At 42.5% G+C, this 19,786-nt stretch overlaps 16 non-coding genes across 16 annotated transcripts; all 16 read left to right on the forward strand.

Moving 5' to 3' along the window:
• Positions 1-689: 689 nt before the first annotated feature.
• TRNAR-CCU (transfer RNA arginine (anticodon CCU)) lies at positions 690-762 on the forward strand. Its single transcript has one exon. It is a non-coding gene; the product is annotated as a tRNA-Arg (tRNA).
• Positions 763-3,089: 2,327 nt separating this feature from the next.
• Positions 3,090-3,182, forward strand: TRNAI-UAU (transfer RNA isoleucine (anticodon UAU)). Its single transcript is given in 2 exon segments — positions 3,090-3,127; positions 3,147-3,182. It is a non-coding gene; the product is annotated as a tRNA-Ile (tRNA).
• A 254-nt stretch (positions 3,183-3,436) lies between these two features.
• Positions 3,437-3,509, forward strand: TRNAR-CCU (transfer RNA arginine (anticodon CCU)). The gene has a single exon. It is a non-coding gene; the product is annotated as a tRNA-Arg (tRNA).
• A 579-nt stretch (positions 3,510-4,088) lies between these two features.
• On the forward strand, positions 4,089-4,181 carry TRNAI-UAU (transfer RNA isoleucine (anticodon UAU)). Its single transcript is given in 2 exon segments — positions 4,089-4,126; positions 4,146-4,181. It is a non-coding gene; the product is annotated as a tRNA-Ile (tRNA).
• Positions 4,182-4,435: 254 nt separating this feature from the next.
• On the forward strand, positions 4,436-4,508 carry TRNAR-CCU (transfer RNA arginine (anticodon CCU)). The gene has a single exon. It is a non-coding gene; the product is annotated as a tRNA-Arg (tRNA).
• A 1,315-nt stretch (positions 4,509-5,823) lies between these two features.
• On the forward strand, positions 5,824-5,916 carry TRNAI-UAU (transfer RNA isoleucine (anticodon UAU)). Its single transcript is given in 2 exon segments — positions 5,824-5,861; positions 5,881-5,916. It is a non-coding gene; the product is annotated as a tRNA-Ile (tRNA).
• Positions 5,917-6,170: 254 nt separating this feature from the next.
• On the forward strand, positions 6,171-6,243 carry TRNAR-CCU (transfer RNA arginine (anticodon CCU)). Its single transcript has one exon. It is a non-coding gene; the product is annotated as a tRNA-Arg (tRNA).
• Positions 6,244-7,168: 925 nt separating this feature from the next.
• TRNAR-CCU (transfer RNA arginine (anticodon CCU)) lies at positions 7,169-7,242 on the forward strand. The gene has a single exon. It is a non-coding gene; the product is annotated as a tRNA-Arg (tRNA).
• A 1,338-nt stretch (positions 7,243-8,580) lies between these two features.
• TRNAI-UAU (transfer RNA isoleucine (anticodon UAU)) lies at positions 8,581-8,673 on the forward strand. The gene is given in 2 exon segments: positions 8,581-8,618; positions 8,638-8,673. It is a non-coding gene; the product is annotated as a tRNA-Ile (tRNA).
• A 2,643-nt stretch (positions 8,674-11,316) lies between these two features.
• Positions 11,317-11,411, forward strand: TRNAI-UAU (transfer RNA isoleucine (anticodon UAU)). Its single transcript is given in 2 exon segments — positions 11,317-11,356; positions 11,376-11,411. It is a non-coding gene; the product is annotated as a tRNA-Ile (tRNA).
• A 254-nt stretch (positions 11,412-11,665) lies between these two features.
• TRNAR-CCU (transfer RNA arginine (anticodon CCU)) lies at positions 11,666-11,738 on the forward strand. The gene has a single exon. It is a non-coding gene; the product is annotated as a tRNA-Arg (tRNA).
• Positions 11,739-17,182: 5,444 nt separating this feature from the next.
• TRNAR-CCU (transfer RNA arginine (anticodon CCU)) lies at positions 17,183-17,255 on the forward strand. The gene has a single exon. It is a non-coding gene; the product is annotated as a tRNA-Arg (tRNA).
• Positions 17,256-18,083: 828 nt separating this feature from the next.
• TRNAI-UAU (transfer RNA isoleucine (anticodon UAU)) lies at positions 18,084-18,176 on the forward strand. The gene is given in 2 exon segments: positions 18,084-18,121; positions 18,141-18,176. It is a non-coding gene; the product is annotated as a tRNA-Ile (tRNA).
• A 254-nt stretch (positions 18,177-18,430) lies between these two features.
• On the forward strand, positions 18,431-18,503 carry TRNAR-CCU (transfer RNA arginine (anticodon CCU)). The gene has a single exon. It is a non-coding gene; the product is annotated as a tRNA-Arg (tRNA).
• An 827-nt stretch (positions 18,504-19,330) lies between these two features.
• Positions 19,331-19,423, forward strand: TRNAI-UAU (transfer RNA isoleucine (anticodon UAU)). The gene is given in 2 exon segments: positions 19,331-19,368; positions 19,388-19,423. It is a non-coding gene; the product is annotated as a tRNA-Ile (tRNA).
• Positions 19,424-19,677: 254 nt separating this feature from the next.
• Positions 19,678-19,750, forward strand: TRNAR-CCU (transfer RNA arginine (anticodon CCU)). The gene has a single exon. It is a non-coding gene; the product is annotated as a tRNA-Arg (tRNA).
• Positions 19,751-19,786: the final 36 nt, after the last annotated feature.

Raw genomic sequence — 19,786 nt, forward strand, 5'->3', positions numbered from 1 at the left:
ATGTCCAAGTTGCTTGTAAAGTCGATCTCGCAAAAGCCAGATCTGATACTGATCATAGAAAGCACGCTTTTTAAAAAAACATATCATCATGTTTCCCCACAAGTGGCTATCCCCAGTGGACTCCTAAGCCAGGGATAGTGGGTTCCAGTCCCATCTGGGGTGCTTGCTTTTCTTCCCTCTTTAAGGTAACCAAGGGTGTGTTTTAGTTTCGTTAAATGTGTTCCACTGTCTTCTCTAATAATTCATGTCCAAGTTGCTTGTAAAGTCGATCTCGCAAAAGCGAGATCTGATACTGATCATAGAAAGCATCCTTGTAAAGCAGGCTTGTGATGCACATGCAAAGCTCCAGTGGCGCAATCGTTCAGCGCTCGGTACTTATAACGCAGTAACTGTTGAGCAATGCCGAGGTTGTGAGTTCGAGCCTCAACTGGAGCATTCTTTTCTAACCTTTATTGTTATATAAAAACTGCAGTAGGGCAGCAAAGTCTTTTACCCGTTTTCCATGTATTGCAAGCAAATTATCAAAACGACACAACAAAAGAAGTTCTCGCTCTCGTCCTAAGAAAGCAGGCACGTTATTAAGATTGTTTTCCCGATTGGAAAACAAACGGTAAAAGACCAGCCTTGATAACTTTTTAACATGAGAATATTTGATTGTAAACTAACTATCATCATACTGCAAACGTCCAGCCCCAGTGGCCTAATGGATAAGGCACTGGCCTCCTAAGCCAGGGATTGTGGGTTCGAGTCCCATCTGGGATGTATGCTTTCCTTCTGTATACCAGGCATCCATCAATGATTTTTAGTTCAAGATAAAATGTGATTGATTGGCTTCTCTAATGATTCTCTTGTGAAGTCAATCTTGCAAAATCTGGTACCATGCTTATCACGGAAACAATGCATCTGTAGCCATTCAATGCCTTCTGGCTGCTCTTGGAATGAGACAACAAAGGAAAGCCTCGCTCTTGACGAAAGCAAGCAAGCACACCATTAAGATTGTTTTCCGCATCTAAAGGTAAACAGCAAAAGACTATCCTTGATTACTCAATCACAATAGAAATTTTGCTTTTAAAAAAAACATATCATCATGTTTCCCCACAGGTGGCTAGCCCCAGTGGACTCCTAAGCCAGGGATAGTGGGTTCAAGTCCCATCTGGGGTGCTTGCTTTTCTTCCCTATTTAAGGTAACCAAGGGTGTGTTTTAGTACTGTTAAATGTGTTCCACTGTCTTCTCTAATAAATCATGTCCAAGTTGCTTGTAAAGTCGATCTCGCAAAAGTCAGATCTGATACTGATCATAGAAAGCATCCTTGTAAAGCAGGCTTGTGAAGCTCATGCAAAGCTCCAGTGGCGCAATCTGTCAGCGCGCGGTACTTATAAAGCAGTAACGGTTGAGCAATGCCGAGTTTGTGAGTTCGAGCCTCACCTTTTGCATCCTTTTCTAACCTTTATTGTTATATAAAAACTGCAGTAAGGCAGCAAAGTCTTTTACCCGTTTTCTATGTATTGCAAGCAAATTATCAAAACGACATAACAAAAGAAGTTCTCGCTCTCGTCCTAAGAAAGCAGGCACGCTATTAAGATTGTTTTCCCGATTGGAAAACAAACGGTAAAAGACCAGCCTTGATAAATTTTTAACATCAGAATATTTGATTGTAAACTAACTATCATCATACTGCAAATATCCAGCCCCAGTGGCCAAATGGATAAGGCATTGGACTCTTTAGCCAGCGATCTTGGGTTCGAGTCCCATCTTGGGTGTATGCTTTCCTTCTCAATACTAGGTATCCATCAATGAGTTTTAGTTCAAGATAAAATGTGATTGATTGGCTTCTCTAATGATTCTCTTCCTTGTGAAGTAAATCTTGCAAAATCTGGTCCCATGCTTATCATGGAAACAATCCATCTGTAGCCATTCAATGCCTTCTGGCTGCTGTTGGAATGAGACAACAAAGGAAAGCCTCGCTCTTGACGAAAGCAAGCAAGCACACGATTAAGATTGTTTTCCGCATCTAAAGGTAAACAGCAAAAGACCATCCTTGATTACTAAATCACAATAGAAATTTTGCTTCTTAAAAAAACATATCATCATGTTTCCCCACAGGTGGCTAGCCCCAGTGGACTCCTAAGCCAGGGTTAGTGGGTTCCAGTCCCATCTGGGGTGCTTGCTTTTCTTCCCTCTTTAAGGTAACCAAGGGTGTGTTTTAGTTTCGTTAAATGTGTTCCACTGTCTTCTCTAATAATTCATGTCCAAGTTGCTTGTAAAGTCGATCTAGCAAAAGCCAGATCTGATACTGATCATAGAAAGCACACTTTAAAAAAAAACATATCATCACGTTGCCCCACAGGTGGCTAGCCCCAGTGGACTCCTAAGCCAGGGATAGTGGGTTCCAGTCCCATCTGGGGTGCTTGCTTTTCTTCCCTATTTAAGGTAACCAAGGGTGTGTTTTAGTTTAGTTAAATGTGTTCCACTGTCTTCTCTAATAAATCATGTCCAAGTTGCTTGTAAAGTCGATCTCGCAAAAGTCAGATCTGATACTGATCATAGAAAGAACGCTTTTTAAAAAAACATCTCATCACGTTTCCCCACAGGTGGCTAGCCCCAGTGGACTCCTAAGCCAGGGATAGTGGGTTCCAGTCCCATCTGGGGTGCTTGCTTTTCTTCCCTCTTTAAGGTAACCAAAGGTGTGTTTTAGTTCTGTTAAATGTGTTCCACTGTCTTCTCTAATAATTCATGTCCAAGTTGCTTGTAAAGTCGATCTCGCAAAAGCCAGATCTGATACTGATCATAGAAAGCACGCTTTTTAAAAAAACATATCATCATGTTTCCCCACAAGTGGCTATCCCCAGTGGACTCCTAAGCCAGGGATAGTGGGTTCCAGTCCCATCTGGGGTGCTTGCTTTTCTTTCCTCTTTAAGGTAACCAAGGGTGTGTTTTAGTTTCGTTAAATGTGTTCCACTGTCTTCTCTAAAAATTCATGTCCAAGTTGCTTGTAAAGTCGATCTCGCAAAAGCCAGATCTGATACTGATCATAGAAAGCACCCTTGTAAAGCAGGCTTGTAAAGCAGGCTTGTGAAGCACATGCAAAGCTCTAGTGGCGCAATCGGTCAGCGCTCGGTACTTATAACGCAGTAACTGTTGAGCAATGCCGAGGTTGTGAGTTCAAGCCTCAACTGGAGCATTCTTTTCTAACCTTTATTGTTATATAAAAACTGCAGTAGGGCAGCAAAGTCTTTTACCCGTTTTCCATGTATTGCAAGCAAATTATAAAAACGACACAACAAAAGAAGTTCTCGCTCTCGTCCTAAGAAAGCAGGCACGTTATTAAGATTGTTTTCCCGATTGGAAAACAAACGGTAAAAGACCAGCCTTGATAACGTTTTAACATGAGAATATTTGATTGTAAACTAACTATCATCAAACTGCAAACATCCAGCCCCAGTGGCCTAATGGATAAGGCACTGGCCTCCTAAGCCAGGGATTGTGGGTTCGAGTCCCATCTGGGGTGTATGCTTTCCTTCTCTATACCAGGCATCCATCAATGATTTTTAGTTCAAGATAAAATGTGATTGATTGGCTTCTCTAATGATTCTCTTGTGAAGTCAATCTTGCAAAATCTGGTACCATGCTTATCACGGAAACAATGCATCTGTAGCCATTCAATGCCTTCTGGCTGCTCTTGGAATGAGACAACAAAGGAAAGCCTCGCTCTTGACGAAAGCAAGCAAGCACACGATTAAGATTGTTTTCCGCATCTAAATGTAAACAGCAAAAGACCATCCTTGATTACTCAATCACAATAGAAATTTTGCTTTTAAAAAAAACATATCATCATGTTTCCCAACAGGTGGCTCGCCCCAGTTGACTCCTAAGCCAGGGATAGTGGGTTCCAGTCCCATCTGGGGTGCTTGCTTTTCTTCCCTATTTAAGGTAACCAAAGGTGTGTTTTAGTTTCGTTATATGTGTTCCACTGTCTTCTCTAATAAATCATGTCCAAGTTGCTTGTAAAGTCGATCTCGCAAAAGTCAGATCTGATACTGATCATAGAAAGCACCCTTGTAAAGCAGGCTTGTGAAGCACATGCAAAGCTCCAGTGGCGCAATCTGTCAGCGCGCGGTACTTATAAAGCAGTAACTGTTGAGCAATGCCGAGGTTGTGAGTTCGAGCCTCACCTGGAGCGTTCTTTTCTAACCTTTATTGTTATATAAAAACTGCAGTAGGGCAGCAAAGTCTTTTATCCGTTTTCCATGTATTGCAAGCAAATTATCAAAACGACACAACAAAAGAAGTTCTCGCTCTCGTCCTAAGAAAGCAGGCACGTTACTAAGATTGTTTTCCCGATTGGAAAACAAACGGTAAAAGACCAGCCTTGATAACTTTTTAATATGAGAATATTTGATTGTAAACTAACTATCATCATACTGCAAACATCCAGCCCCAGTGGCCTAATGGATAAGGCACTGGCCTCCTAAGCCAGGGATTGTGGGCTCGAGTCCCATCTGGGGTGTATGCTTTCCTTCTCTATACCAGGTATCCATCAATGAGTTTAAGTTCAAGATAAAATGTGATTGATTGGCTTCTCTAATGATTCTCTTCCTTGTGAAGACAATCTTGCAAAATCTGGTACCATGCTTATCACGGAAACAATGCATCTGTAGCCATTCAATGCCTTCTGGCTGCTGTTGGAATGAGACAACAAAGGAAAGCCTCGCTCTTGACGAAAGCAAGCAAGCACACGATTAAGATTGTTTTCCGCATCTAAAGGTAAACAGCAAAAGACCATCCTTGATTACTCAATCACAATTGAAATTTTGCTTCTTAAAAAAACATATCATCATGTTTCCCCACAGGTGGCTAGCCCCAGTGGACTCCTAAGCCAGGGATAGTGGGTTCCAGTCCCATCTGGGATGCTTGCTTTTCTTCCCTCTTTAAGGTAACCAAGGGTGTGTTTTAGTTCTGTTAAATGTGTTCCACTGTCTTCTCTAATAATTCATGTCCAAGTTGCTTGTAAAGTCGATCTCGCAAAAGTCAGATCTGATACTGATCATAGAAAGAACGCTTTTTAAAAAAACATATCATCACGTTTCCCCACAGGTGGCTATCCTCAGTGGACTCCTAAGCCAGGGATAGTGGGTTCCAGTCCCATCTGGGGTGCTTGCTTTTCTTCCCTCTTTAAGGTAACCAAGGGTGTGTTTTAGTTTCGTTAAATGTGTTCCACTGTCTTCTCTAATAATTCATGTCCAAGTTGCTTGTAAAGTCGATCTAGCAAAAGCCAGATCTGATACTGATCATAGAAAGCACACTTTTAAAAAAAACATATCATCACGTTGCCCCACAGGTGGCTAGCCCCAGCGGACTCCTAAGCCAGGGATAGTGGGTTCCAGTCCCATCTGGGGTGCTTGCTTTTCTTCCCTATTTAAGGTAACCAAGGGTGTGTTTTAGTTCTGTTAAATGTGTTCCACTGTCTTCTCTAATAATTCATGTCCAAGTTGCTTGTAAAGTCGATCTCGCAAAAGCCAGATCTGATACTGATCATAGAAAGCACGCTTTTTAAAAAAACATATCATCATGTTTCCCCACAAGTGGCTATCCCCAGTGGACTCCTAAGCCAGGGATAGTGGGTTCCAGTCCCATCTGGGGTGCTTGCTTTTCTTCCCTCTTTAAGGTAACCAAGGGTGTGTTTTAGTTTCGTTAAATGTGTTCCACTGTCTTCTCTAATAATTCATGTCCAAATTGCTTGTAAAGTCGATCTCGCAAAAGCGAGATCTGATACTGATCATAGAAAGCATCCTTGTAAAGCAGGCTTGTGAAGCACATGCAAAGCTCCAGTGGCGCAATCGGTCAGCGCTCGGTACTTATAACGCAGTAACTGTTGAGCAATGCCGAGGTTGTGAGTTCGAGCCTCAACTGGAGCATTCTATTCTAACCTTTATTGTTATATAAAAACTGCAGTAGGGCAGCAAAGTCTTTTACCCGTTTTCCATGTATTGCAAGCAAATTATCAAAACGACACAACAAAAGAAGTTCTCGCTCTCGTCCTAAGAAAGCAGGCACGTTATTAAGATTGTTTTCCCGATAGGAAAACAAACGGTAAAAGACCAGCCTTGATAACTTTTTAACATGAGAATATTTGATTGTAAACTAACTATCATCATACTGCAAACATCCAGCCCCAGTGGCCTAATGGATAAGGCACTGGCCTCCTAAGCCAGGGATTGTGGGTTCGAGTCCCATCTGGGGTGTATGCTTTCCTTCTGTATACCAGGCATCCATCAATGATTTTTAGTTCAAGATAAAATGTGATTGATTGGCTTCTCTAATGATTCTCTTGTGAAGTCAATCTTGCAAAATCTGGTACCATGCTTATCACGGAAACAATGCATCTGTAGCCATTCAATGCCTTCTGGCTGCTCTTGGAATGAGACAACAAAGGAAAGCCTCGCTCTTGACAAAAGCAAGCAAGCACACCATTAAGATTGTTTTCCGCATCTAAAGGTAAACAGCAAAAGACCATCCTTGATTACTCAATCACAATAGAAATTTTGCTTTTAAAAAAAACATATCATCATGTTTCCCCACAGGTGGCTAGCCCCAGTGGACTCCTAAGCCAGGGATAGTGGGTTCCTGTCCCATCTGGGGTGCTTGCTTTTCTTCCCTATTTAAGGTAACCAAGGGTGTGTTTTAGTACTGTTAAATGTGTTCCACTGTCTTCTCTAATAAATCATGTCCAAGTTGCTTGTAAAGTCGATCTCGCAAAAGTCAGATCTGATACTGATCATAGAAAGCACCCTTGTAAAGCAGGCTTGTGAAGCACATGCAAAGCTCCAGTGGCGCAATCGGACAGCGTGCGGTACTTAAAAAGCAGTAACTGTTGAGCAATGCCGAGGTTGTGAGTTCGAGCTTCACCTGAAGCATTCTTTTCTAACCTTTATTGTTATATAAAAACTGCAGTAGGGCAGCAAAGTCTTTTACCCGTTTTCCATGTATTGCAAGCAAATTATCAAAACGACACAACAAAATAAGTTCTCGCTCTCGTCCTAAGAAAGCAGGCACGTTACTAAGATTGTTTTCCCGATTGGAAAACAAACGGTAAAAGACCAGCCTTGATAACTTTTTAACATGAGAATATTTGATTGTAAACTAACTATCATCATACTGCAAACATCCACCCCCAGTGGCCTAATGGATAAGGCACTGGCCTCCTAAGCCAGGGATTGTGGGTTCGAGTCCCATCTGGGGTGTATGCTATCCTTCTCTATACCAGGTATCCATCAATGAGTTTTAGTTCAAGATAAAATGTGATTGATTGGCTTCTCCAATGATTCTCTTCCTTGTGAAGTAAATCTTGCAAAATCTGGTCCCATGCTTATCATGGAAACAATCCATCTGTAGCCATTCAATGCTCTCTGGCTGCTGTTGGAATGAGACAACAAAGGAAAGCCTCGCTCTTGACGAAAGCAAGCACACGATTAAGATTGTTTTCCGCATCTAAAGGTAAACAGCAAAAGACCATCCTTGATTACTCAATCACAATAGAGATTTTGCTTCTTAAAAAAACATATCATCATGTTTCCTCACAAGTGGCTAGCCCCAGTGGACTCCTAAGCCAGGGATAGTGGGTTCCAGTCCCATCTGGGGTGCTTGCTTTTCTTCCCTCTTTAAGGTAACCAAGGGTGTGTTTTAGTTCTGTTAAATGTGTTCCACTGTCTTCTCTAATAATTTATGTCCAAGTTGCTTGTAAAGTCGATCTCGCAAAAGCCAGATCTGATACTGATCATAGAAAGCACGCTTTTTAAAAAAACATATCATCACGTTTCCCCACAGGTGGCTATCCTCAGTGGACTCCTAAGCCAGGGATAGTTGGTTCCAGTCCCATCTGGGGTGCTTGCTTTTCTTCCCTCTTTAAGGTAATTAAGGGTGTGTTTTAGTTTCGTTAAATGTGTTCCACTGTCTTCTCTAATAATTCATGTCCAAGTTGCTTGTAAAGTAGATCTCGCAAAAGCCAGATCTGATACTGATCATAGAAAGAACGCTTTTTAAAAAAACATATCATCATGTTTCCCCACAGGTGGCTATCCCCAATGGACTCCTAAGCCAGGGATAGTGGGTTCCAGTCCCATCTGGGGTGCTTGCTTTTCTTCCCTCTTTAAGGTAACCAAGGGTGTGTTTTAGTTTCGTTAAATGTGTTCCACTGTCTTCTCTAATAATTCATGTCCAAGTTGCTTGTAAAGTCGATCTCGCAAAAACCAGATCTGATACTGATCATAGAAAGCACGCTTTTAAAAAAAAACATATCATCACATTTCCCCACAGGTGGCTAGCCCCAGTGAACTCCTAAGCCAGGGATAGTGGGTTCCAGTCCCATCTGGGGTGCTTGCTTTTCTTCCCTCTTTAAGGTAACAAAGGGTGTGTTTTAGTTTTGTTAAATGTGTTCCACTGTCTTCTCGAATAATTCATGTCCAAGTTGCTTGTAAAGTCGATCTTGCAAAAGCCAGATCTGATACTGATCATAGAAAGCACTCTTGTAAAGCAGGCTTGTGAAGCAGGCTTGTGAAGCAGGCTTGTGAACCACATGCAAAGCTCCAGTGGCGCAATCGGTCAGCGCGCGGTACTTATAAAGCAGTAACTGTTGAGCAATGCCGAGGTTGTGAGTTCGAGCCTCACCTGGAGCATCCTTTTCTAACCTTTATTGTTATATAAAAACTGCAGTAAGGCAGCAAAGTCTTTTACCCGTTTTCCATGTATTGCAAGCAAATTATCAAAACGACACAACAAAAGAAGTTCTCGCTCTCGTCCTAAGAAAGCAGGCACGTTATTAAGATTGTTTTCCTGATTGGAAAACAAACGGTAAAAGACCAGCCTTGATATTTTTTTAACATGAGAATATTGGATTGTAAACTAACTATCACCATACTGCAAACATCCATCCCCAGTGGCCTAATGGATAAGGCACTGGCCTCCTAAGCCAGGGATTGTAGGTTCGAGTCCCATCTGGGGTGTATTCTTTCCTTCTCTATACCAGGTATCCATCAATGAGTTTTAGTTCAAGATAAAATGTTATTGATTGGCTTCTCTAATGATTCTCTTCCTTGTGAAGACAATCTTGCAAAATCTGGTACCATGCTTATCACGGAAACAATGTATCTGTATCCATTCAATGCCTTCTGGCTGCTGTTGGAATGAGACAACAAAGGAAATCCTCGCTCTTGACGAAAGCAAGCAAGCACACGATTAAGATTGTTTTCCGCATCTAAAGGTAAACAGCAAAAGACCATCCTTGATTACTCAATCACAATAGAAATTTAGCTTTTTAAAAAAACATATCATCATGTTTCCCCACAGGTGGCTAGCCCCAGTGGACTCCTAAGCCAGGGATAGTGGGTTCCAGTCCCATCTGGGGTGCTTGCTTTTCTTCCCTCTTTAAGGTAATCAAGGGTGTGTTTTAGTTCTGTTAAATGTTTTCCACTGTCTTCTCTAATAATTCATGTCCAAGTTGCTTGTAAAGTCGATCTCGCAAAAGCCAGATCTGATACTGATCATAGAAAGCACGCTTTTTAAAAAAACATATCATCAGGTTTCCCCATAGGTGGCTAGCCCCAGTGGACTCCTAAGCCAGGGATAGTGGGTTCCAGTCCCATCTGGGGTGCTTGCTTTTCTTCCCTCTTTAAGGTAACCAAGGGTGTGTTTTAGTTTCGTTAAATGTGTTCCACTGTCTTCTCTAATAATTCATGTCCAAGTTGCTTGTATAGTCGATCTCGCAAAAACCAGATCTGATACTGATCATAGAAAGCACGCTTTTTAAAAAACATATCATCACGTTTCCCCACAGGTGGCTAGCCCCAGTGGACTCCTAAGCCAGGGATAGTGGGTTCCAGTCCCATCTGGGGTGCTTGCTTTTCTTCCCTCTTTAAGGTAACAAAGGGTGTGTTTTAGTTTCGTTAAATGTGTTCCACTGTCTTCTCTAATAATTCATGTCCAAGTTGCTTGTAAAGTCGATCTTGCAAAAACGAGATCTGATATTGATCATAGAAAGCACCCTTGTAAAGCAGGCTTGTGAAGCACATGCAAAGCTCCAGTGGCTCAATCGGACAGCGCGCGGTACTTATAAAGCAGTAACTGTTGAGCAATGCCGAGGTTGTGAGTTCGAGCTTCACCTAAAGCATTCTTTTCTAACCTTTATTGTTATATAAAAACTGCAATAGGGCAGCAAAGTCTTTTACCCGTTTTCCATGTATTGCAAGCAAATTATCAAAACGACACAACAAAAGAAGTTCTCGCTCTCGTCCTAAGAAAGCAGGCACGTTATTAAGATTGTTTTCCCCATTGGAAAACAAACGGTAAAAGACCAGCCTTGATAACTTTTTAACATGAGAATATTTGATTGTAAACTAACTATCATCATACTGCAAACATCCAGCCCCAGTGGCCTAATGGATAAACACTGGCCTCCTAAGCCAGAGATTGTGGGTTCAAGTCCCATCTGGGGTGTATGCTTTCCTTCTCTATACCAGGTATCCATCAATGAGTTTTAGTTCAAGATAAAATGTGATTGATTGGCTTCTCTAATGATTCTCTTCCTTGTGAATTCAATCTTGCAAAATCTGGTACCATGCTTATCATGGAAACAATCCATCTGTAGCCATTCAATGCCTTCTGGCTGCTGTTGGAATGAGACAACAAAGGAAAGCCTCGCTCTTGACGAAAGCAAGCAAGCACACGATTAAGATTGTTTTCCGCATCTAAAGGTAAACAGCAAAAGACCATCCTTGATTACTCAATCACAATAGAAATTTTGCTTTTTAAAAAAACATATCATCATGTTTCCCCACAGGTGGCTATCCCCAGTGGACTCCTAAGCCAGAGATAGTGGGTTCCAGTCCCATCTGGGATGCTTGCTTTTCTTCCCTCTTTAAGGTAACCAAGGGTGTGTTTTAGTTTCGTTAAATGTGTTCCACTGTCTTCTCTAATAATTCATGTCCAAGTTGCTTGTAAAGTCGATCTCGCAAAAACCAGATCTGATACTGATCATAGAAAGCACGCTTTTTAAAATAACATATCATCACGTTTCCCCAAAGGTGGCTAGCCCCAGTGGACTCCTAAGCCAGGGAAAGTGGGTTCCAGTCCCATCTGGGGTGCTTGCTTTTCTTCCCTCTTTAAGGTAACAAAGGGTGTGTTTTAGTTTCATTAAATGTGTTCCACTGTCTTCTCTAATAATTCATGTCCAATTTGCTTGTAAAGTCGATCTCGCAAAAGCCAGATCTGATACTGATCATAGAAAGCACCCTTGTAAAGCAGGCTTGTGTAGCACATGCAAAGCTCCAGTGGCGCAATCGGTCAGCGCGCGCGGTACTTATAAAGCAGTAACTGTTGAGCAATGCCGAGGTTGTGAGTTCGAGCCTCACCTGGAGAATTCTTTTCTAAACTTTATTGTTATATAAAAACTGCAGTAGGGCAGCAAAGTCTTTTACCCGTTTTCCATGTATTGCAAGCAAATTATCAAAACGACACAACAAAAGAAGTTCTCGCTCTCGTCCTAAGAAAGCAGGCACGTTATTAAGATTGTTTTCCCGATTGGAAAACAAACGGTAAAAGACCAGCCTTGATAACTTTTTAACATGAGAATATTTGATTGTAAACTAACTATCATCATACTGCAAACATCCAGCCCCAGTGGCCTAATGGATAAGGCACTGGCCTCCTAAGCCAGGGATTGTGGGTTCGAGTCCCATCTGGGGTGTATGCTTTCCTTCTCTATAACAGGTATCCATCAATGAGTTTTAGTTCAAGATAAAATGTGATTGATTGACTTCTCTAATGATTCTCTTCCTTGTGAAGTCAATCTTGCAAAATCTGGTACCATGCTTATCATGGAAACAATCCATCTGTAGCCATTCAATGCCTTCTGGCTGCTGTTGGAATGAGACAACAAAGGAAAGCCTCGCTCTTGACGAAAGCAAGCAAGCACACGATTCAGATTGTTTTCCGCATCTAAAGGTAAACAGCAAAAGACCATCCTTGATTACTCAATCACAATAGAAATTTTGCTTTTTAAAAAAACATATCATCATGTTTCCCCACAGGTGGCTAGCCCCAGTGGACTCCTAAGCCAGGGATAGTGGGTTCCAGTCCCATCTGGGGTGCTTGCTTTTCTTCCCTCTTTAAGGTAACCAAGGGTGTGTTTTAGTTCTGTTAAATGTGTTCCACTGTCTTCTCTAATAATTCATGTCCAAGTTGCTTGTAAAGTCGATCTCGCAAAAGCCAGATCTGATACTGATCATAGAAAGCACGCTTTTTAAAAAAAAACATATCATCACGTTTCCCCACAGTTGGCTATCCCCAGTGGACTCCTAAGCCAGAGATAGTGGGTTCCAGTCCCATCTGGGATGCTTGCTTTTCTTCCCTCTTTAAGGTAACCAAGGGTGTGTTTTAGTTTCGTTAAATGTGTTCCACTGTCTTCTCTAATAATTCATGTCCAAGTTGCTTGTAAAGTCGATCTCGCAAAAACCAGATCTGATACTGATCATAGAAAGCACGCTTTTTAAAATAACATATCATCACGTTTCCCCACAGGTGGCTAGCCCCAGTGGACTCCTAAGCCAGGGATAGTGGGTTCCAGTCCCATCTGGGGTGCTTGCTTTTCTTCCCTCTTTAACCCCTTCCCGCAGAATGTCATATATAAACGCCGGGTTGTGCAGTGCGTTCGCGCATCCCGGCGTTTATAAATGACATGCAGTTAACCCGGCGATGCGCAGCATCGCACGGGTTAACTGGCAGAAGTCCCGCTGTTTCCAGCAGGGGACAACTTCTGCTTCACCCCTAGGACCATCAATTGATGGTCCTGGTCAGCGATCACTGTGATTGGTCCCTGTGGACCAATCACAGTGATCTGGGGTGAAAGTTTAGATCCCCCGCACTGCCCGCCCCTGGAAGTCGGGCAGAACGGGGGACGAAGGCTGCAGGGGCTCGCGGGGACCTGCGGCATTCGGGGGGAACACGTGGGGACCGGCGGACTTACCTGATCCAGCGGCGGGACCGAGGAGCAGCGCGGGACCGGCCACGTGGACGAGCAGCGACGGGTAAGTATGTGGTCCTCAGAGGCAGCAGTGAAGATCTTCACTGCTGCTTCTAGGAGTCTGAAAACTACAACTCCCAGCATGCCTAGACAGCCTTTGGCTGTCTGGGCATGCTGGGAGTTGTAGTTTTGCAACATCTGGAGGGCCTCAGTTTGGAGACCATTGTATAATGGTCTCCAATCTGTGCTCTTCCAGCTGTTGCAAAACTACAACTCCCAGCATGCACTGACTGTCCAGGCATGCTGGGAGTTTTAGTTAAGCAACATCTGGCCCTTCAGATGTTGCCGAACTACAACTCCCAGCATGCCCTTCAGCTGTCTGGGCATGCTGGGAGTTGTAGTTTTGCAACAGCTGGAGACACACTGGTTGGGAAACATTGTTTCTAACTCAGTGTTTCCTAACCTGTGTGCCTCCAGCTGTTGCAAAACTATAACTCCCAGCATGCACTAAAAGACCATGCATGCTGGGAGTTGTAGTTTTGCAACATCTGGAGGGCCCCAGTTTGGAGACCATTGTATAATGGTCTCCAATCTGTGCTCTTCCAGCTGTTGCAAAACTACAACTCCCAGTATGCACTGACTGTCCAGGCATGCTGGAAGTTTTAGTTCAGCAACATCTGGCCCTTCAGATGTTGCCGTACTACAACTCCCAGCATGCCCTTCAGCTGTCTGGGCATGCTGGGAGTTGTAGTTTTGCAACAACTGGAGACACACTGGTTGGGAAACATTGCCTGTTTCTAACTCAGTGTTTCCTAACCTGTGTGCCTCCAGCTGTTGCAAAACTATGACTCCCAGCATGCACTAACAGACCATGCATGCTGGGAGTTGTGGTTTTGCAACAGCTGATGCAAGCCCCCCCCCCCGCCCCGCCCCGCCACCCCCGTGAATGTACAGGGTACATTCACATGGGCGAGGCTTTTACAGTGGGTTTCTCGCATCTTGAGATGCAGCAAATTTTGCGCTGGGAAACTCGCTGTAATCCCCCGCCCATGTGACTGTACCCTAAAAACACTACACTACACTAACACAAAATAAAATAAAAAGTTAAAAACACTACATATACACATACCCTTACACAGCCCCCCTCCGCCAATAAGAACGTCCGGTACACCACTGTTTCCAAAGCAGAGCCTCCAGCTGTTGAAAAACAACAACTCCCAGTATTGTCGGACAGCCGCTGACTGTCCAGGCATGCTGGGAGTTTTGCAACAGCTGGAGACACCCTGTTTGGGAATCACTGGCGTAGAATACCCCTATGTCCACCCCTATGCAAATCCCTAATTTAGGCCTCAAATGCACATGGCGCTCTCACTTTGGAGCCCTGTCGTATTTCAGGGCAACAGTTTAGGGCGACATATGGGGTATCGCCGTACTCGGGAGAAATTGCGTTACAAGGTTTGGGGGGCTTTTTCTTCTTTAACCCTTCATGAAAAGGAAATGTTGGGGTCTACACCAGAATGTTAGTGTAAAAATTTTTTATTTTTTACACTAACATGCTGATGTTGCCCTATACTTTACATTTTCACAAGAGGTAAAAGGGAAAAAAGCCCCCCAAAATTTGTAACGCAATTTCTCCCGACTACAGAGATACCCCATATGTGAGCGCAAAGTGCTCTGGGGGCGCACAACAAGGCCCAGAAGGGAGAGCGCACCATGTACATTTGAGGTGATTTGCACAGGGGTGGCTGATTGTTACAGCGGTTTTGACAAACGCAAAAAAAAACAAAACCCCACATGTGACCCCATTTCGGAAACGACACCCCTCACAGAATGTAATGAGGGGTGCAGTGAGAATTTACCCCCCACAGGTGTCTGACGGATCTTTGGAACAGTGGTCCATGAAAATGAAAACTTGTACAGCCTACTGTTCCAAAGATCTGTCAGACACCAGTGGGGGGCAAATGCTCACTGTACCGCTTGTTACGTTCCTCAAGGGGTCTAGTTTCCAAAATGGTATGCCATGTGTGTTTTTTTTGCTGTTCTGGCACCTTAGGGGCTTCCTAAATGCGACATGCTCCCCGAGCAAAATTTGCTCTCAAAAAGCCAAATATGACTCCTTCTCTTCTGAGCATTGTAGTTCGCCCATAGTGCACTTCAGGTCAACTTATGGGGTACCTCCATACTCAGAAGAGATGGGGTTACAAATTTTGGGGAGTATTTTCTGCTATTAACCCTTGCAAAAAGGTGAAATTAGGGGGGAAACACACATTTTAGTGGAATTTATTTTTTATTTTTTTTTTACATATGCAAAAGTCATGAAACACCTGTGGGGTAATAAGGCTCACTTTATTCCTTATTACATTCCTCAAGGGGTCTAGTTTCCAAAATGGTATGCCATGTGGGTATTTTTTGCTGTTCTGGCACCATAGGGGCTTCCTAAATGCAACATGCCCCCCGAGCAAAATTTGCTCTCAAAAAGCCAAATATGACTCCTTCTCTTCTGAGCATTGTAGTTCACCCATAGTGCACTTCAGGTCAACTTATGGGGTACCTCCATACTCAGAAGAGAAGGGGTTACAAATATTGGGGGGTATTTCCTGCTATTAACCCTTGGAAAAATGTGAAATTTGGGGGGAAACACACATTTTAGTGAAAAAAAATATTTTTTTTTTACATATGCAAAAGTCGTGAAACACCTGTGGGGTATTAAGGCTCACTTTATTCCTTGTTACGTACCTCAAGGGGTCTAGTTTCCAAAATGGTATGCCATGTGAGGGTTTTTTGCTGTTCTGGCACCATAAGGGCTTCCTAAATGCAACATGCCCCCAAAAACCATTTCAGAAAAACGTACTCTCCAAAATCCCCTTATCGCTCTTTCCCTTCTGAGCCCTCTACTGCGCCCGCCGAACACTTTACATAGACATATGAGGTATGTGCTTACTCGAGAGAAATTGGGCTACAAATATAAGTATACATTTTCTCCTTTTACCCCTTGTAAAAATTAAAAAATTGGGTCTACAAGAACATGCGAGTGTAAAAAATGAAGATTGTGAATTTTCTCCTTCACTTTGCTTCTATTCCTGTGAAACACCTAAAGGGTTAAAATGATGACTGAATGTCATTTTGAATACTTTGTGGGGCGCAGTTTTTATAATGGGGTCTTTTGTGGGGTATTTCTAATAAGAAGACCCTTCAAATCCACTTCAAACCTGAACTGGTCCCTGAAAAATAGTGAGTTTGAAAATTTTGTGAAAAATTGGAAAATTGCTGCTGAACTTTGAAGCCCTCTGGTGTCTTCCAAAAGTAAAAACTCGTCACTTTTATGATGCAGACATAAAGTAGACATATTGTATATGTGAATAAAAAATTTTTTTATTTGTAATATACATTTTCCTTACAAGCAGAGAGCTTCAAAGTTAGAAAAATGCAAAATTTTCAAATTTTTCATCAAATTTTAGGATTTTTCACAAGGAAAGGATGCAAGTTACCACAAAAATTTACCACCATGTTAAAGTAGAATATGTCACGAAAAAACAATCTCGGAATCAGAATGATAACTAAAAGCATTCCAGAGTTATTAATGTTTAAAGTGACAGTGGTCAGATGTGCAAAAAACGCTCTGGTCCTTAAGGCCAAAATGGGCTTGGTCCTGAAGGGGTTAAGGTAACAAAGGGTGTGTTTTAGTTTCATTAAATGTGTTCCACTGTCTTCTCTAATAATTCATGTCCAAGTTGCTTGTAAAGTCGATCTCGCAAAAGCCAGATCTGATACTGATCATAGAAAGCACCCTTGTAAAGCAGGCTTGTGTAGCACATGCAAAGCTCCAGTGGCACAATCGGTCACTGCGCGCGGTACTTATAAAGCAGTAACTGTTGAGCAATGCCGAGGTTGTGAGTTCGAGCCTCACCTGGAGAATTCTTTTCTAACCTTTATTGTTATATAAAAACTGCAGTAGGGCAGCAAAGTCTTTTACCCGTTTTCCATGTATTGCAAGCAAATTATCAAAACGACACAACAAAAGAAGTTCTCGCTCTCGTCCTAAGAAAGCAGGCACGTTATTAAGATTGTTTTCCCCATTGGAAAACAAACGGTAAAAGACCAGCCTTGATAACTTTTTAACATGAGAATATTTGATTGTAAACTAACTATCATCATACTGCAAACATCCAGCCCCAGTGGCCTAATGGATAAGGCACTGGCCTCCTAAGCCAGGGTTTGTGGGTTCGAGTCCCATCTGGGGTGTATGCTTTCCTTCTCTATACCAGGTATCCATCAATGAGTTTTAGTTCAAGATAAAATTTGATTGATTGGCTTCTCTAATGATTCTCTTCCTTGTGAATTCAATCTTGCAAAATCTGGTAACATGCTTATCATGGAAACAATCCATCTGTAGCCATTCAATGCCTTCTGGCTGCTGTTGGAATGAGACAACAAAGGAAAGCCTCGCTCTTGACGAAAGCAAGCAAGCACACGATTAAGATTGTTTTCCGCATCTAAAGGTAAACTGCAAAAGACCATCCTTGATTACTCAATCACAATAGAAATTTTACTTTTTAAAAAAACATATCATCATGTTTCCCCACAGGTGGCTAGCCCCAGTGGACTCCTAAGCCAGGGATAGTGGGTTCCAGTCCCATCTGGGGTGCTTGCTTTTCTTCCCTCTTTAAGGTAACCAAGGGTGTGTTTTAGTTCTGTTAAATGTGTTCCACTGTCTTCTCTAATAATTCATGTCCAAGTTGCTTGTAAAGTCGATCTCGCAAAAGCCAGATCTGATACTGATCATAGAAAGCACGCTTTTTAAAAAAAACATATCATCATGTTTCCCCACAGGTGGCTAGCCTCAGTGGACTCCTAAGCCAGGGATAGTGGGTTCCAGTCCCATCTGGGGTGCTTGCTTTTCTTCCCTCTTTAAGGTAACAAAGGGTGTGTTTTAGTTTCATTAATTGTGTTCCACTGTCTTCTCTAATAATTCATGTCCAAGTTGCTTGTAAAGTCGATCTCGCAAAAGCCAGATCTGATACTGATCATAGAAAGCACCCTTGTAAAGCAGGCTTGAGAAGCACATGCAAAGCTCCAGTGGCGCAATCGGTCAGCGCGCGGTACTTATAAAGCAGTAACTGTTGAGCAATGCCGAGGTTGTGAGTTCGACCCTCACCTGGAGCATTCTTTTCTAACCTTTATTGTTATATAAAAACTGCAGTAGGGCAGCAAAGTCTTTTACCCGTTTTCCATGTATTGCAAGCAAATTATCAAAACGACACAACAAAAGAAGTTCTCGCTCTCGTCCTAAGAAAGCAGGCACGTTATTAAGATTGTTTTCCCCATTGGAAAACAAACGGTAAAAGACCAGCCTTGATAACTTTTTAACATGAGAATATTTGATTGTAAACTAACTATCATCATACTGCAAACATCCAGCCCCAGTGGCCTAATGGATAAGGCACTGGCCTCCTAAGCCAGGGATTGTGGGTTTGAGTCCCATCTGGGGTGTATGCTTTCCTTCTCTATACCAGGTATCCATCAATGAGTTTTAGTTCAAGATAAAATGTGATTGATTGGCTTTTCTAATGTTTCTCTTCCTTGTGAATTCAATCTTGCAAAATCTGGTACAATGCTTATCATGGAAACAATCCATCTGTAGCCATTCAATGCCTTCTGGCTGCTGTTGGAATGAGACAACAAAGGAAAGCCTCGCTCTTGACGAAAGCAAGCAAGCACACGATTAAGATTGTTTTCCGGATCTAAAGGTAAACTGCAAAAGACCATCCTTGATAACTCAATCACAATAGAAATTTTACTTTTTAAAAAAACATATCATCATGTTTCCCCACAGGTGGCTAGCCCCAGTGGACTCCTAAGCCAGGGATAGTGGGTTCCAGTCCCATCTGGGGTGCTTGCTTTTCTTCCCTCTTTAAGGTAACCAAGGGTGTGTTTTAGTTTTGTTAAATGTGTTCCATTGTCTTCTCTAATAATTCATGTCCAAGTTGCTTGTAAAGTCGATCTCGCAAAAACCAGATCTGATACTGATCATAGAAAGCACGCTTTTTAAAAAAACATATCATTACGGTTCCCCACAGGTGGCTAGCCTCAGTGGACTCCTAAGCCAGGGATAGTGGGTTCCAGTCCCATCTGGGGTGCTTGCTTTTCTTCCCTCTTTAAGGTAACAAAGGGTGTGTTTTAGTTTCGTTAAATGTGTTCCACTGTCTTCTCTAATAATTCATGTCCAAGTTGCTTGTAAAGTCGATCTCGCAAAAGCCAGATCTGATACTGATCATAGAAAGCACCCTTGTAAAGCAGGCTTGTGAAGCACATGCAAAGCTCCAGTGGCGCAATCGGTCAGCGCGCGGTACTTATAAAGCAGTAACTGTTGGGCAATGCCGAGGTTGTGAGTTCGAGCCTCACCTGGAACATTCTTTTCTAACCTTTATTGTTATATAAAAACTGCAGTAGGGCAGCAAAGTCTTTTACCCGTTTTCCATGTATTGCAAGCAAATTATCAAAACGACACAACAAAAGAAGTTCTCGCTCTCGTCCTAAGAAAGCAGGCACGTTATTAAGATTGTTTTCCCGATTGGAAAAGAAACGCTAAAAGACCAGCCTTGATAACTTTTTAACATGAGAATATTTGATTGTAAACTAACTATCATCTTACTGCAAACATCCAGCCCCAGTGGCCTAATGGATAAGGCACTGGCCTCCTAAGCCAGGGATTGTGGGTTCGAGTCCCATCTGGGGTGTATGCTTTCCTTCTCTATACCAGGTATCCATCAATG

The sequence above is a fragment of the Hyla sarda genome, chromosome 4, assembly GCF_029499605.1.
Source record: "Hyla sarda isolate aHylSar1 chromosome 4, aHylSar1.hap1, whole genome shotgun sequence".
Classification (NCBI taxonomy): Eukaryota; Metazoa; Chordata; class Amphibia; order Anura; family Hylidae; genus Hyla; species Hyla sarda.